Source organism: Theropithecus gelada, chromosome 1 (genome assembly GCF_003255815.1).
Source record: "Theropithecus gelada isolate Dixy chromosome 1, Tgel_1.0, whole genome shotgun sequence".
NCBI lineage: Eukaryota > Metazoa > Chordata > Mammalia > Primates > Cercopithecidae > Theropithecus > Theropithecus gelada.
The window spans coordinates 3,831,211-3,849,037 of record NC_037668.1 but is presented as its reverse complement, the minus strand read 5'-3'; the positions used below and the strand labels follow the sequence as shown (position 1 = coordinate 3,849,037).

Genomic DNA, 17,827 nt, shown 5'->3' with positions numbered 1-17,827 from the left:
CTCCCCTTTTGCTCCGGTAGGAGTGTGGTGGTGGGAGCTTGGAGGGCCCTGTAGACTCGCTGTATGGTGCTAAGCACTGCTGGGCACACTCTTGGCTCAGTGCCATGAAATGATGTGGTACTACTGGGCCATGCAGTGCCAAGATACATGCAAAGCTGGTGAGGAGATGTAATATTTGGACAGAAAATACTGGAAGCCATTTGCCAGGTCTATATGAAAATAGTGTTTCCACAGTTGCTATTTGCCAGGAGAACAAGCATTCTCCAGCTACCTTCTTCTCATAATAGGTTCTTCGTGCTCTGAGAATGAAGGCATTTTTTTTAAAAAAAGGTTCCTCATCCTGAAATATGAGGAGAACCCAGTTTTAGAACCATAGAGGTAAGGAATTCCCTTAGGGGGCATTTTACCTGTCTTTAGGCAACACCACACCTAGAAGAATTCAGGACTATAGAAGTTAAATCGATTCAGAGAGACTTTCTGAGAAACAGTTAACAAAATTCAGGGTTAAAAATGATCACCTTTCAGGTCAAGTGTCTCCTTCCATGACAGCCTTGCTTCTGGGCTGCTTCTCTGTCTATTCTTATGGCTCCTGTGTCCTGGGGTGCCTGATCAATCTTGGTTGCTTCCAGGGAAACTGCGCAGAGGCACTTGGGCCCTCAGCTTGCCCCTGGTGACGACAGTGACATCCTCACAGAAGACAGCATCCATCAGAGGTGCCCTCCTGCTGCTCAGCTTGCTCTGGAAGCCTCTCATTAGAGTTTCTAATTTTTAAGATAATGGGAACTAAATGGGGATTATTTTGATTTCCTCTTACCAGCCAACACTTTTGTAGCTGAAGCCTGCTGCCCCCAGCTGCACTGCCTGAACAAATTGCATCTGAGCAAGCCAAAGCTGCGGCCCAGGAGACTGCTGACATGACTTCAGAAAGGCACAGCCCAGTCCTATTGCCTAATTTTCTTTGTTCCGAGGCCAAGACTTTGGCCTGTAACAGTGTTTGGATTTCTGGCCTTTTGGGTGACCACTTTAGTTCCTCCTTTCTTCACCTACCAAGAGAGAAACATCTTTAACAAATCATCAGTAAATTAATCCATGAATTCCAAGCAGTTGAGAAGCTCAGGCTACTGCTGCTGCTTCCATACCATGCTTGATAAAAATGAAAAATTCAATCCGCCCATAGTCCATCACCTGGTTGTACTTAACACAGAGATTGACTCTCTGAATATAGTACAAAGACCAAAATGATTGGAAAATTATGTATGCTTTACCTCTCAGAAGAATCAGATGACCTCAGTAAATATTTTTTGAGACCATTAGGCCCTGGGGATCCAAAGACATTGTCCCTGTACTCTCCAAAAGCTTTAGTTTTCTTCTCAATAAACACATGTACGTTTATTTGGTTTCGCATTGGCAAGTGGCAATCGCTCAGGTAAATTGGCTGTTGGAAAATTTTATCCTGCCAAAGTGATTCACAAGCCACAAAAATGTGACAACTACCATCCTTAGAATACCAGTCATGCCCTACACTCCACAGGATAGGCTGGGTTTGGGTCTCCTCTTCCTCTATTGGCTGTTGCCTCTTACAACTACTAGGCAAATTCTGAATCTTGGAAACCACTTCAGTCCTGTAGTCACTAACTGCTGCCTGGCAAGAAACCATGTCGGTGTCCTGTCTGAGTCCAATGGGGAATTATCACTACTAACTAGAAGCTCTGGCAGTAGATCTTCCTCTCCCAAATGACCTCAAAACAATCTAACAGCAGGGAACCCAGTGAGGCAGAGTGGTGGCTGAAACGTATACATGGAGATAAACATGGTCCCAGGTGCCATCAGAGAGTCAACAGACCCCAGGCTTCAAAGCACATTGCTGATTACTCTTGATGGAGGGCCCACAACTGTTTTAATCATGCAATTATTTTGAGGATGAATTTATGAGAAAGGAGATTCGCCTCCCAGCCATTTTGCAGGGTGGCTATCAATAGATTGGTCTAAAAGGAAGAACAAAGAAAAGGGCACCAAAGAAGATAAATGAAAATACAAGGTAAGAAGGGGGTAGAAGCTGTAGCATTGTAAACAAATCCAAGCCAAAATTGTCAGAGGTGGGGAACTGGTTTTAAAAATTATTTTGAGGATGATGATGACTTTTTTGTTTTGTTTTTATAGTTTAAGGGCATAAGCTGAACGGTGGACATCCTGCCACTGGGAATTAAGTTAAAGTAGAAAAAAACACAGAATGTAATGGGGACTCCACTCACAAGAAGAATTTGGATCAAAGCGTGGCAGTGAGGGGAAGCATTGAGCAGGTGAAAGTGAAGCAGAGGCTTTAGTCCTGCAAGAAACAGTCGCCTGACTTTAAAGCATGCCTGTGTCACTGACAGCATTTAGCAGTGCACAGTGTGCAGAAACTTGGCTCGTCAGCCCTCCTGATGCTGACAGATAGGGCAGCTTCACTGTGGAGCACTACACAAGCTCATTTGCTGCCTTCATCAGTCTGTAGGTGCTGACTTTGCTGGTAGAGTCACCACCGCAGCCACAGGGCCTCTTCTCACTTACCCACTTCCTCCCCATTCACGTTGCTCCTCTCATCAGAGACACTAAGGCCCACTGGAGCCTGCTTTGCATCTCTTACATCAGAGGTTTGGGATGGCACATTGCAAATGATCTTTGCAAACTCTTCCGTCTGTACTCTTGAAGTCTAAGCAGAGAGGCAACGAAAAAGTGGCCCAGGAGCAAAATGTCTACATTTCTAAAATGAGTCTGAAATGAAGCTCATCTGAAAATGTAGCTGGAGCCAAAGACAGCTTTCAGGGTCAAAGTTGGGCAGGATCTCATAGAGTTGCAATCCTGCAAATTTTATTTGTTTTGTTAAAAAGAGAAGGAAGTTTTTTAAAAAGCTAGATAGTACCCCCTTAGTTGGCATGGTATGAAAAATAATCTAAAAGATGTTCATCATTTTTTAAACTGCCGTTGTGAACATTTTACTGGGAGGAGTGGGTTTTATATTCCAACACAACTGTTCATGCCCCAAACTTGGGAAGGGAGAGAAGAAAACATTTTACAAAGGAAAAAATGAAATATTTGTTACCTAAAATTTTCTACTTTGACAAAAATGAAAGTTCAATTTACAAGCTAAAGAACATTCTGCTGAATCTTCAGTGCACCCCAGAACATCCTACCAGTGGCCTCAGCTCTGCCAAACTTGGTACCTTTCATCTCAGAGTCCCCAGTAAACACTAATTTCCACAACATTCTAAAGTTGGCCAAGTCATTCAAATTATAGTGATGACAGGTTGGGCGATAGGTGGCAATTTTCCTTTGTTGTCATTACCCTTCCCACATACTGGGCAACTGAGGCATGGAAGAACAGAGGTAAGATGTTGGCTTCAAGGTTCAGGACCAAATCGGTGGTGTTCCAGGAACCAAACCTTGAACATTCATGTCATCTCTGGGAAGTGGCTTTTTGATTCAGCACTGGTACTTTCCAGTGTCAGCACTTGTATGTGTCAGTAGCTAAGTCTCTCGTCCAAGGGCCCCAGGTCTTCAGCCTCTGCTTCATCTCAGGAAAGCCCTCTGGCAGTTGAAGAGAATGGGATGGGTGGGGAAGTAGGGTGAGGCCTCAGTGAGTTTGATGGTTGGGTGCTTGAATGGAAATCTAAGAGGGGAAGAAAGGCTCTGTGATTGTGATTACTGTAAGGAGAGCCGATTGGATTGGAAAGAGCTAGCAGGACGTATACTATGTCCTCCCTTGATAATGATGCATCACAGTGCCATGGCCACACCTGACTACACACTTCACTTGCCCTGCCCCCTTGGGTGTTAGGTATATCCCTTCAACTTTGGAAAGGGGCATAACATGTAGATACTGGGGTAGATTTTCCTGAGGTTTTATTTGTATCCACCTTTAATGAAAATAAACAGGACACTTATTTCTAGGTTGATAAAAATGGCCTTAGAGTATCTAAATAATTCTGTGTCAGCTGGACTTATTGTTTTTTTAAGTGGCAGAAGAGAAGGATGAACAATGTTCACTAAGTAGAAAAGGTTAGAGCAGTAGATGTTTGCTTCCTCCTATATTCTGCATGATCTCTTGCCTCAGAAAAGTGGGAGAAAAATAAACCAACACACCACCTGATGAATGTCCCACCCCACAGAGTAGTCTAACTCTGTGTCTCAGCAGGAAAAGGGGAAAGAGGAAGAGAAACTGACATTTAATGAGTGCCAACTCTATATTGGGCACTATACATAAATAGTTGAATTTAATCCTCCATTAAAAACCCCTACTATGTAGATATTATTATCCCCATTTTTAAAGATAACTCTATTCAGCTCTTGCAATTAGGAAAACATGAGACCAAAATTTAAGAGCCAGAGCTTCCTGACTCCAAAATCCTCTTTCTTTCCTGTTATCCTGCTGAAGTGCCCATTTCAAATGAAGCCCGACTTGATCCTGAACATAACCTACAAGAAGAAAAGGACTGCAGGTGGGTACTGTCTCATTACCCAACATAGTTGTTAGAACACCCTCAGTGACAGAAAGGGTCAGGATGCCAAGTGGTTGTTTACAAACGCTGTTTGGCTAAAGGATCTCATTCACTGAATGAACACATTTCTTTCCATGGTTGGGGATGCAGGTCATGGACTGTGGAGGAAGAAACCCTATGGCTTGTTTGTTGAAAATTCGGTTAAAGTTTACCCTGAATCACTTCTCAATAAATTTACACATGCCTTAAACTAGATGGACCTTTGAAATCATGTTACTCTTACCCTTGTAATAAAAATAATAATAGCCACATTTATTGAGGGCTTATTATGTGCCAGGAGCTGTTCTTTAGGCTTTATATGTGTCATTTAACCCTCCAACAATCCTATGAGGAAGGTATTATTATTTTCTCTTTTTTACAAATGAAAGGCACAAAAAGGTTAAGAAACTTGTCCAAGGTTACACAGGAGAGAAATGGCAGAACTGGGATTTGAACTTTCAAACCTGGGCACCTCTCAACTATACTTTCTGCTACCTGTCATCAGGGAAGATTGTACATAGATAGGAAGGGTGAGTTTTTTCCTGGGTGTTTGTTTCTTTACTTGGAGAAGGAGATATTTTTCTCATTTTCCATTTCTAGAATAATAGCAATCTTCTGTCACAGAAAGCACCAAATCCCTTTACCCACATTCATGTTAACCTGCTAGATAAGTCTATTCAGTACAATCTCTTAGTCCTCCTTAGTCATTACATAGCTTTATTCCTCCCTTTCCTTCTCCTCAGCTGGTCTTCGGCATCTTCCTTTTGTGTTAGGAGTGAGGGGTGATCATAGACAAGGATCTCCTTTCTCAGCAGTGGGTTACCACTCTCTGATATGGCCATTGTCCTGGACACCCAGGACAACAGGTGTGATTGAAATCAGAGAGTGGTTGAAATTCAACTTTTTAGATACAAAAGATCCCACTGTGATCACAGGCCTCACAAAGAGAAGCAGGTGGTTTACCCACACTGAACATTGTCATCGAGGTTAATGAACACGTTCTTACATAGTCTAAATATAAGTATGTGGACCTCACTGAGGAGAGACCAGGCCCTCAAGAAAGGTCTTGGAAATCCCACCCTCTGCTGTTATGGAGAGGGGAGTAAGCCAGATGCAGCAACCTCAGCTTCTGATTTTGACTGCTGAAACTCACATCTGCCTACGCTTCATGTGTAAACAGGGTTGCAAAATTACTCACTCCACTCACATGCGTAAAGAACGCAGAGTTTCTTTTTTCTCTTAATCACCCTCATCTCCCTTATGAGTCCTCACCTGCTGGGTAGCAAGAGAGAAAAACATAATTTTAGCTCAATAGATTTTAAAACTAGTCTGATGCAATTATGTAAGCAGTTTCTTTAGGCTTAACTTTTTGACTTTGGGATAAAAGAGTGTTTCAGATTCCTTGCTTCTTCTGGTTTCTTCTCTGTAAATGGCACCAGTGGTTCTCAGACCAGGTCCCCTGGTGCCCTCCCCGTACTGCTCTGCCCTCTTAAACATGGTGGTGCAGGGCCATCTACAAAGCAGTGTCCTAACAAGGAATTTCAAAGGGAATGGGGAAAGAGCTCTCTTGTTCTTGATGTTCTTTAATCGATTTCATTCTTCAGGCAGAACACTGGAGAGGAGGCTAGGAGAAGACAGCTTGCTGCCTGGCATGTGGCCACTCCCTACCTCTCATAGCACTGGCTGGAAGAGGAGGCTTGCTAGCCTCTATCACAGGCAGAGGAATATCCATTTACGCTTAAGGGAAACTCTAAAATCAGAGACTTGGTTCGTGAACTTCTAGAGACTGTAGAATATCTAGTTTGTTTTTCAAGCTGTTGTGATTAACAGTCCTGACCTGCCAAGGCATTAGGCCAGGCAGGGCCTCTGCAATGTGAGCTGAAAAAAGCGGGGTTTCGAGAGGAATGGCAATACTGTGTGTGACACTGTGAAATACATATTTGGTCTTTGTTTTAGTTTGTTCTTGTGTTGCTGTAAACACCTGAGGCTGAGTAACTTATTTTAAAAAGATGTTTTATTTTGGCTCATGGTTCTGCAGGCTATACACAAAGCATGGTGTCAGCATCTACTTCTGATGAGGGCCTCAGGAAACTTACAATCGTGATGGAAGGAGAAGAGGAAGCCAGTGCATCACATAGCAAGAAAGGGAGCAAGAGAGAAGGGGACAGTGCAACACACTTAAAAAAAATAAGCCTTATCTCACGAGACAGAACTAACTGAGTGAGAGTTCACTAATCACCAAGGGAATGATGCTAAGTCATTCATGAGGGATCCGCCCCCATGATCCAGTCACCTCCCACCAGACCCCACCTCCAACACTGGGGATTATATTTCAGCATGAGACTTGGAGGGCACAAACATCCAAACCATATCAGTCTTCAACCCCTCTTCCTGACATATAACTCCTAAAACTCTTAGAATTTCCAGAGTGCTGTCTTTTTATGTGTTAATAAAGTGGCTAGTGGCTCACAGCCCCTAGGAAGCTTCAGGATGGGGGCTGGTCACTGGAAAGACCAAGTCATAATTAGAGGGTTGGGACTTTCAGCCCACCCCCAACCTCTGGGGAGGAGAGAGGGGCCAAAGCTCAAGTTGATCACCAGTGGCCAGTGTTTTAATTAATCATGTGGCCGGGTGCGGTGGCTCACGCCTGTAATTCCAGCACTTTGGGAGGCCAAGGCAGGCGGATCACGAGGTCAGGAGATGAAGACCATCCTGGCTAAAATGGTGAAACCCTGTCTCTACTAAAAATACAAAAAATTAGCCGGGTGTGGTGGCACACGCCTGTAATCCCAGCTACTCAGGAGGCTGAGGCAGGAGAATCACTTGAACCTGGGAGGCAGAGGTTACAGTGAGCGGAGATCGCACCACTGCACTCCAACCTGGGCAACAGAATGATACTCCGTCTCAAAAAAAGTAAAAATAATAAAATAAGTAAAAAAGACTTAATCATGCCTATGTAATTAAGCCTCCATAAAAACACAAAAGAATAGGGTTCAGAGAGCCTCTGGATAGCTGAACATCTGGAGGCTCCTAGACAGTGGCATGTCCAGAGGGCATGAAAGCTCTGTGCCCCTTTTTTGCCCTATGCATCTCATCATCTGTATGCTTGGTAATATCCTTTATGATATACCAGTTAAATGTAAGTGTTTCTCTGAGTTCCTTGAGCCACTCTAGCAAATCAATGGACCCCAAAGACAGGATCGTAGGAATCCCAACTTGCAGTCAGTTGGTCGGAAGTTCTGAGGCCCAGACTTGCGACTGGTAGGAAGTACGGGCAGCTTTGTGAGACTGAGCCCTCCCTCAACCTGTGGTTTCTGCTGCTATCGCCAGGTAGATAGTGTTGGAACAGAATTAGAGGGAGCCCAGCTGGTATCCACTGCAGAACTGCTTGCTTGCTTGATGTGTGAGGAGAAAACCCCACGCATTTGGTCACAGACGACTTCTGTGGTCACACAGACTTCTGTTCATCACAGAAGTCTTCTGTGATGATTGTTGTGGTGTGAAAGCAGAGGAGAAACACAGTTTGAATTTTTCCACTTTCATACTGTGGTTTGCTGAACATTGCTCAATGTAGGCTTGGGATGGTTGATCTGGGGTATGTAATAGAAGGTGCTTAAAAGTGCTCCTCAACAGTTTTGAAGTCTGTGGGACAAAAAAAAAGTGCTCCTCAAAGGGGAGGCAGGGTAGTGTAATGCTTAAATATACGGAATCTGGATCCAGACTGGACTCTGGTATTTCCTTGTGATGTGGACAACTTTACTTATTTGTAAACTCAGTTTCTTCATCCTAAAATGGCATAATAACAGTATCTACCTCCTAGGGTTTTTACAAAGTTTAAATCTGTTGACATATATAAAAAAGACTTTTGCCTGTCTCATAGTAAGCACTCAACAAATGTTAGCTATTTAGATTCCAAACATATATAGCATTCGATTACAAAGCTGGGAAACATCTTATGTATGGTATAGCAGAAAGAACAGGGATTTTCAAAATAGCCTAAGTTACATAATCTTGAGCAAGTTCTATGGCCACTGTGAGCCTTGTCTGAAAAAGGAGGATAATTACATCATAGGATAGTTGTGAGAATTAAACGAAATAATATATGTGAAACACTTAGCAAAAAGTGGCACCTAACTGAGGTTCACAGTGTTTCTTCCCCTTTTTCCTGTGTCAGTAATATGCTGTCTTATGATTATTTACTATTGTGTTCTCAACCAGGAGTCTTAAGCTTTTATAATCTCCAAACCGGCTAGCACATAGTAGAAACTCAATAGCATCATTCACGGCTCAAACGAGCCTCCAAGTCTGAGGCATGAGACCTAGAATGTCTCCCCTGTTGAGTGTTGCTGGTCAGAGGACAGTTCCCACCCCTCCACCACCAACTTCAATTGTTCTAGGTGTATATTTCCCCCCTTTCTTTATGAAAATTGCTCTGTGGTCTGTCGGAGGCATTTATGTCTGCTTTACTCACATTGCTCAACCCACACTTGGAGAGAAATGTGTTTGCATAAATACTAGCAGATGATTTTTTAAAATATCGCTTTTTCTTTCCTGGCACTCTGTAAGAGAAATGAGCAAATATAAACAGAGGAGTATCACACTAGAAATATAGCAGATGGGCTTCTGCTGGGGATCTGGACTTTCCTGGAGTATACACATTTGGGATATGTAGGATTATGACAAAATCCACTTGTAATGTTCATGCTTTTTATTTCTTGGGCACAATATTAATTGTTTAAAGACTGGGCTTAATGCACACTTTCAGCCCCAATTCTCCCATTGGGAAAAAAGCAGGATCCTATAAACACTCTGTATAGTAGGGATTGTCTTCCTAAGCCTATCATAAATCCAGTTTGATTGAGGAATCAAGGAGAAGTAAGAAAAATAAAGTTTTTCTTCTCTCCATGCTGTAATGACAGGGGAAACAAGGAAACTCTTCACTCCTCATTTCAGATAGCTTCATGCTTATGACCAAGGGTTTATTATGGATATTAAAAAATGGAAACTGACAACACATACTCCTGACATATCTTGATTCAGGCCACCTCAGTTCAGACTACACATCTTGAAGAATACATTTATATTGCAGGGCATTGACCGTGAGCCGTCCATAACTCCAGCCTACACCTTTGGCCCAGATAATATCTTCATTTATTTATTCATTCAACAAACTTTGTTAAGCATCTATGCTATAGACTGAATGTTTATGACCTCCTAACCCCAAATGAATACGTTGAAAGCTAATCCTGAATGTGATGATATTTAAAGGTGAGGCCTTTGGAAGGTGATTAGGTTATAAGGGTAGAGCTCTTAAGAGCAGAATTAGTGCTATTTTAAAAAGGACTCCAGTGAGCTTCCTCACCCCTTCTACCATGTGAGTACACAGTGAGAAGACTGCCATCTATGAACCAGGAAGCGGGCCCTCACCAGCCACCACCTCTCTCAGCACTGCAGATTTGGGACTTCCCAGTCTGCAGAACTGTGAGTAATAAATTTCTGATGTTCATAAGCTACTCACTCTATGGCATTCTGTTATAGCAACTCAAATGGACTAAGATCATCTGCTACGGACCAAACACCGTACAAGGAATGGGACTATGGCAATGAAGAAGACAGACGTGGTCCCTGATATTATAAAACTCAAGTCTAGTGGGAAAACAGACTCTTATGTTATAATTTAACCATTCCTTTAAAAAATGCACCAAGAAGCAATCGTTTCCATTTCCATCAACCACACCATGTCCCAAGGATTGGCCTAGGACAAACTAGGAGGTGGAAGCTGTCCTGTGGCCTCCTTGTTGTCAGAGCCTCTGTATGGCCTTTCAGAACTCCAGGGAAGAGTTCCTCATCCATAGTTGACCTGGCAGTCATTTTTCCTTTTTTTCTAAAGGGCGCCTCAAAATAATGTTTTGTAACATGTAAATGATCCTGCCTACCCATAATGGTGACTCCTGGATCTCAGAGAAAGCCCTGCCTTTAATCAATAAACGTTAACTCTTTTTTTAAATTGCAAGTATGTTTATCTATTAGGTTTAACAAGGGAGGCAGCATAATGTAGAGCAAAGATCACAAACTTTGAAGTCAGCCCTATGTTCTAATGTTGGCTCAAACATTTATTAGCAAGTCCCCTTGGCAAGTTATTTTACTTTTCTGCTGTTTAATTGTCCTATGTGCAAACTGGAGAAGAGAGCACTTAACTCTGAATTGTTGAGATTCTTAAATGAAATAATCACTTAGAAGTGCTTAGTATGGAGCACATGCTCCTTTACTATGCTCAGGAACTTATTTTCTATGAAACAGGACTTGCCCTTGGGAAAAAAAAACAGCATTTACATGAAATACTTAATGATATTCATACAACTTTGGGCTATTTGGCAAATGATAGACTATATCCATAGCCAACTCTGCCCATCCTGACAGGTGCCAACTCTCTCTGCTTTTGCTGCCCTAACTGCAGCTCTAAACACACCTCTCCAGCAGGTAACCTAACTAGGGAAGCCCAAAATAAAGATGTCAGAATGCTCCAATAAGAAATGAGAATAAGAGACAATATGTCACTTTATGTTAAAACAAAAAGATCCTCAGCTTTGCCATGTGTTATCCCTGTCCTTTGTTTTATTGTTTTTTTCACTCATTGAAAATGTCCTCTCTTTTCTCTAGGATACTTGAAGATGTTGAGCTGGAGATGAAGCTTGTGGGTGACATTAGACAGGGAATACACAACTAGAGGGCTGGTGACCTTACCTCAGGCAATTTCTTTGTCCTTCAAGACCCCTGTACCAGAAACTCCTATAGCCCAAGGAATCTGTACAATTTCCTGCCTCTGACTGTCCTACAGGTTCCTCCTGCAGCCTCCAGGTTGCTGGTCCAGATATTGGTAAGATTTGACACATGGCTAAGTAGTGGGGCTGATTCAAAAAGCTCTAAATTTTGTACATTAATTAAATCAAGACTTATAGTTTAAAAAGCTGAATACAAATTTAATGTTCAAAACATAGTGGGGGAAGATGGGCTGATTAACTGTATTGGTTATTAGGCAACTATTAATAATGATGGTGGCATAATTGTCTATATGATAATAGTAATATATATTTAGCAAAAAGCAGCATACACAATTCCTTATATACAGAATGAGTGCAACTGTGTTACAAGAATAAGTCTATATGCCTATAAGAGAACTTGAAGGAAACACACTGAAGTGTTAACATTTGAGGGTTGGAACTATGGCTAATATTTTTTGTTTCTACTTTTATTTTTATGACAACCATGTATTGTTTATAGTCTTAAACTATAAACTTCATTTTGAAATGAAGACTTCAGAGGCCAAGAATATGTTTCCCTGTGATGATTTTCATGAATCATTTCCAAAGAAGAGTTTCATTTATTCACCAGTGGGCTCAGTTGAGCAGAAGTCAAAATGAGCAGAGGCAGCACTTAAGGAAGTTCATGGGTTCAGAAAGTTCACGTTTATCAAGTCTTGGGTCTCGGTCTTTTTTTTTTTCTTTTTCTTTTCTCTCCTTCCTTCCTTCCTTCCTTCCTTCCTTCCTTCCTTCCTTCCTTCCTTCCTTCCTTCCTTCCTTCCTTCCTTCCTTCCCACCTCCCTCCCTCCCTCCCTTCCTTTCTTTCTTCAGTCCTTCCTTCTGTTTTTGGTCTATCTCTCTTGCCCAGGCTGGAGCACAGTGGCATGATCACGGCTCACTGCAGCTTTGGCCTCCTGAGCTCAAGCGATTCTCCTGCCTCAGCCTCCCAAGTAGCTGGGACTACAGGCTCACACCACCACACCCGGCTAATTCTTTTATTTTTTGTAGAGATGGGGTCTCACTGTGTTGCCTAGGGTGTGAATCTTTCTTTGCAGGGGCTATAGTTGTTTCTTTCTAGCTGCCAAAGCTGTGTTAGTTTTACATTTTCCCACTTCTTCTCAAGATCAAATTTTTGCTCTTTCCAAGTCGTGGCATCTGTTTTTATACTTATGCGGGATAGGGGTGGGAGAACTGCAGAAGATAAAAACCAAAGGCTGACACCAGCCCCCACTGCAGGGTCAAGTGAAGCGAAACGTTGCTGGAGGCTTAAAAATCAAAATCAACTTATTTTGTTTTCCTCTGTTTGTAAGCTAGTCCCTGAACTTCCTGGTTTTGACCTAAGAGAAAACCAGACAGCTTGTGATCAAATCCTGTCACCCTTGTGATCTGAGACCACCTGCCTCAGGAGACATTTTATAATTCTTTTTTCAAAAGATTCTCCTGGAGGTCATTTCACATAAACAGTCCTGAACGCATCTTAGGCCTTGTTCTTTGCACACATGGATTTTCCTTCTGGTCTTTTCGTGACAGATTAAAAGTCCACTGTGGGCTGGCCAGGCAGAGCCTCATGAAATCAGACCATTTGTCTTGTTCCAAGGGCTCAGCCTATTCCACTCCTTTTTTACTTAGAAAGGTAAAAAAAAAAAAAAAAAAAAAAAGTAGGAGTCATATCTTAAGCTACCAGGACAAATTCCCAGTGGCTTCTAAGCAAAGCTGGCCCTATGGGGCAGCATCCCAGGATCTCTCAGCAGAGCCTCATCCTCTTAGGGTGCTCGGCATGGTCGGGATCAATGCTGCCTGGAGCCTTAGCTTTGAGGTGGCGATCCAGCTCCACCACTACATTTCAAGATCAGATTTTGAAAAAAGGATGCATTCTAAACATTCCCAACAAACAAAAAAGTACAAATAAGAAATTTAAAATCTGCCCTGACTCTTGTCACCCAGATACCATATAACCAGAAAGGGAATGGCCTTAGAGCAGTATCATTGCAGGTTCCTGATTAGCAGCTTTGCAGCAACTTGAACAAAGAATTCCAAGCCCTACAACTCAGAACTTGTAAACACAAGAGTACAGCAGTTAGGCGACTTGTCTAGCTGATTTTTACTAGACAGCCCAGTGTTAGCAGTTCCCGAGGGGCCTGGGTTTAACTTGAGTCAGCCAGGGTGTGACAAGCCACAGCACTGATCTCACCTTTGCAAGCCAACACAACCCAGCTCCCCGCCCCCTCCGCCCACTCAGCTGCTCTCAGCCACCTCTGCCAACTTGCTCGTTTTGTTTCTATTTTTTCTCTCTCTCCCTCTCTCTGGGCAGCCACCTCCTCTGCTATTTACCCTCCAACACACCCGCTGATCCTCAGAGCTCTGCTGTGGAAGTGTGGTGACTCATTTGTTACTTAGGTATTTTGGGTTCATTACTCTTCAGCCACTTTACTCAGAAGAGCTACGCAGAGCCAAAACAGAGAAGAGAGGAAATGGGGGCGTGCAGATGGGAGGGGGTGGGGCAGAAATCCAAGAGCTGCTGTGGAAAAGTTCAGCACAGTTGCTGTTGTCAAAGCTAGGACTCAGAGAATAAGGCCATTCCAAAAGCAACAACAGGAAGGAAACAGTGCTTTGATTAAAACTTCATTGAGAGAGCTGGAAACACACCCCAGAGTTCTCCCACAACAGAGATGGTGTGTTCAGGAATCCAAAAGAATCGTCATTGCTCTTTGGGAATATTTATGAGCAACCACACCCAAGCTATGTTGACTTGGCCAAAGCAAGGTGGAAGGGTGCAGTTACAGGACGGTCAAGCATGGCCTACAGAACATGATAGAAATCATTTACCGTAAACTTCGGGTTTCCTGCTTCCCAATATACACATGCCTTTGGCTCATATACCTAGATTTGCTCTGTGCACAATATCTAGGATTGAATGGCTGCTGTCCTGAGTAGACAGACGCTGCTTGTGCTGTGAACAACAGTGACCCTTTGTGACAGGTCAACCAGGAGATTTGTGAATATATATGTTTGAGAGGCTTTCAGAATGTTATTGTTTAGACATTAATTTTCCTTAAATTGTTCTCCCCAAGATTGTGCAGTACATGATGCTTCTGCTTGCATTATAAGTCTGCCTTGTTGTAGACTGTGTTCCAATCTCTTTAGAAAGAGTATTGAATTACTATTTGTGACATTTGCCATCCGTTTCTAGTTTGGGACTAGCAGGATTCGCATGCAGGGAGTATTCATTCTTTTCTACTTATGTATTATTTAATCTAACAAATATTCCCCAAATGCCTAATGTTGGAGCCAGCCCTCCAGGTCCAGAGCTGGGGTGTGGGATAGAGTGCAGACCTCTGATGAGCAAATCCCAAATGGGACTCTGAACTTCAAATTCTGAATTCTGAAAGAGAAAGGCTGATGAGACTGATTCATGATAAATCTCGTGATTATTGAGCTTGGGCTGTTAAATCCTTCTTATGTAGCATGATGTAGGATGTGTGTGACAAGCCACAGCACTGATCTCACCTTTGCAAGCCAACGCAACCCAGCTGCCAGCCCCCTACAGCTGCTATGTGCAAACCATTTTACCGAAAACAGTGGGAAATACAAAAAAGATCTGTGATGGAAGCCATGAATTAGGATGACAGAACAGAAAGATAGAAGGATCCAGGTCTCTGATGACATCATGCCACCGTCTCAGCCCAGACAAGTCAGTATCATATAGATCATGTTATCTGATCAGTTTAAAAAAAAAACTTTAATAACACCATGTGCTCAGACATTTTAAAACACTTCTAAATAACTTTAGGAATAAATCAATTGTGATTAAGTCCTAAATAAAAGAACAAATTGTAACAAAAGTTAGATAATATAGAGAGCTAAATAATGAAATATATTCCAAAACTTATGCAGAGAAATTTACAAAAGCTTTAAAATGTTTGTTTAGTAAAGAAGAAACGCTGGAAATTAAGGAACCACATGTCCATCTCAAGACATTGGATAATGGAACAATAGCACACACACAAGGAAGTAAATGGAAGGAAGTACTAACAGAGCAGAAATTAATAAAATTCAAACAAAGTTACGATAGAAAGGATCAAGAAAACAAAAAGCTGGTTCCTTGAAAAGACTAATAAAACTGACAGGAATAAAAAAAGAAAATCGCTACATATGTAACATTTTTTAAACAATAGGAGATGATTATAAATTTCATGCAACCAAATTTGAAAACTTATGTGAAATGGGCAGTTCCCTAGAAAAATAAAACTTACAAAACTGACTCAAGAAGAAATAGAAAATCTAATTAGAAAACTATAGCTATTTTTAAAAAGTTGAATTGGTAGTATAAAATCTACCTACAAAAACAAAACAAAACATACCAGGGCTAAGGGGGTTTATAAGCAATTCTGCCAAACACCTAAGAACAAGAGAATCATAATCTTGTACGATCTATACCAGATAAGGAGGAAATGACTACAACTTATTTTATGGTGCTGGCAGAATTTTGATGCCAAACCAGACAAAGAAGACTATAGACCAATCTCTCATAAATGCAGAAGTAAAAATTCTAAACAAAATAATAGAAAATTAAATCTAGTAATGCATTAAAGTTAATATTTGTGATCCCTTTGGGCTTATCCCAGAATACAATATTAGAACATTGGAGAGGCTGAGCCCAGTGGCTCCTACCTGTAATCCCAGCATTTTGGGAGGCCAAGGCAGGTGGATCACTTTCAGGAGTTCAAGACCAGCCTGGGCAATATAATAAGACCCCATACCTTTAAAAAAAAAATTAGAAAATGTATTATTATAATTTACTACATTTATACATTAAAGGAGAAAAATTCAAATTATTTTAATGGATGCAGAGAAAACATTTTATAAAATTTAATTCACTGTAAACATTCTTAGCTAATCATTACAGAGGGAACTTCCCTAACTTGATAAAGGATCTTCATCCAAAATTTACAGCAAATAATATGCTTAGTATGCATGCTTAATGGTTAAATGTTTGTTAGAAGCATTCCCTTCAAGTCAAGAATAAGACAAGAATGTCTACCATCACTACCTCTATTAAATTTAGTACTGGGGGTCCTAGCAAGCAGTAATAAGATAAAAAAATTAAATGTATAAGGATTTGAAAGGAAGAAACAAACTACTGTATTCACAATCAATGTGATTATCTACACAGAAAATTCAACACAATCTACAAACTATTAAGAGAGTTCAGCAAAATCCATAGAAACAAGATTAAAATGCAAAAATCAACTGTGTCCCAAATTAAGAAAAAACAAATAATTAAAAACTATAGTAGGCCAGGTACAGTGACTCATGCCTGTAATACCAAATCTTTGGGAGGCTGAGGTAGAAGGATCCCTTGAGCCCAAGAGTTCATGACCAGCCTGCGCAACATGGCAAAACCTCATCTCTACAAAAAAACAAAAACAAAAGGAAAAATTAACTGGGCATGGTGACATGTGCCTGTTGTCCCAGCTACTCAGGAGGCTGAGGTGGAAGAATCACTCGAGCCCAGAAGTTCAGGGCTGCAGTGAGCCATGACAGCACCACTGTACTCCAGCCTGGGTGACAAAGCGAGACCCTGTTTCAAAAATAAATTAATAAAAATAAATAAATAAAACTGGATGCAATAAAAGGCACAAAATCTCTCTGAAAGGAATCAGAAAACTGTATCTGCATGGAGTTGGACTTAGTATTTAAACAGGTAGAAATAGAGCAAAGAGATTCTCAGTGGAAGGAATTAACGCCCATGTAGAGGAAATAACATACTAGGAAAATGTGGAGCATTTTCAGGGAGTGTTTAGAAGTTTAATTTAACCTGAATGTAGATTTAGTGCTGAATAATGGTGAAAGGTATATTGGGATAAAATCTTGGAAACATTTTATTTTATTGTCTTATAGAGTCAGAATCTTGCTATGTTGCCTAGGCTTGACTTGAATTCCTGAGCTCAAATAATCCTCCTGCCTCAGCCTCCTGAGTAGCTGGGACTACAAGCATGTGCCACTATGCCTGGTTTTGGAGAAATTGAAATACCCAGTTAAGGTATTTGGTAAGAAAACCTGAATTGCCTAAGGTGTACTATGGTGTCTAGATTGTGTTTCAAGTACGTTGGCTCTACTTGAATTATTTTGTTAGGAGTTTGAATCCAGATGTTAAAACTAATAAATTAGTTTCTTCACTTAAAATTAAAATATCATTAAGACACCAAAACAATAATAGCTGTGTTAACACATTTAAGGGGATGATACAATTTAGAGAAAGATATAAATATAGATATCTAATTATAATAAGGCACTTTTTTTTGCAGTTCTTTCACTGTTATCACTACTTAATTTTTCTACAAGTTTTACTCTATCTTGATTATAAAAAACACCTTATTCACTTGACCTTGTTTTTAGACCCAAAAGCTCAGTGGTTTGCTCATTTAGTCATTTATTTTATGCTAATATTTATAACATCTTCAGCCAAAATCATACAGTCTTTGCTTTCATGGAGGGTAAATTCTAGTG

The 17,827-nt window shown here is 41.2% G+C and overlaps 1 protein-coding gene and 1 long non-coding RNA gene across 2 annotated transcripts in view; one reads left to right on the top strand and one right to left on the bottom strand.

Annotated features, from left to right (window-relative positions):
• Window positions 1–17,827, bottom strand: part of RAP1A (RAP1A, member of RAS oncogene family) — a 171,102-nt gene that overhangs the window by 105,071 nt on the left and 48,204 nt on the right. The gene's annotated exons all lie outside the window — the stretch shown is intronic.
• LOC112626081 lies at window positions 1,928–7,631 on the top strand. The gene is made up of 4 exons (XR_003119827.1): window positions 1,928–2,038; window positions 2,167–2,300; window positions 4,415–4,478; window positions 6,556–7,631. It is a non-coding gene; the product is annotated as an uncharacterized LOC112626081 (long non-coding RNA).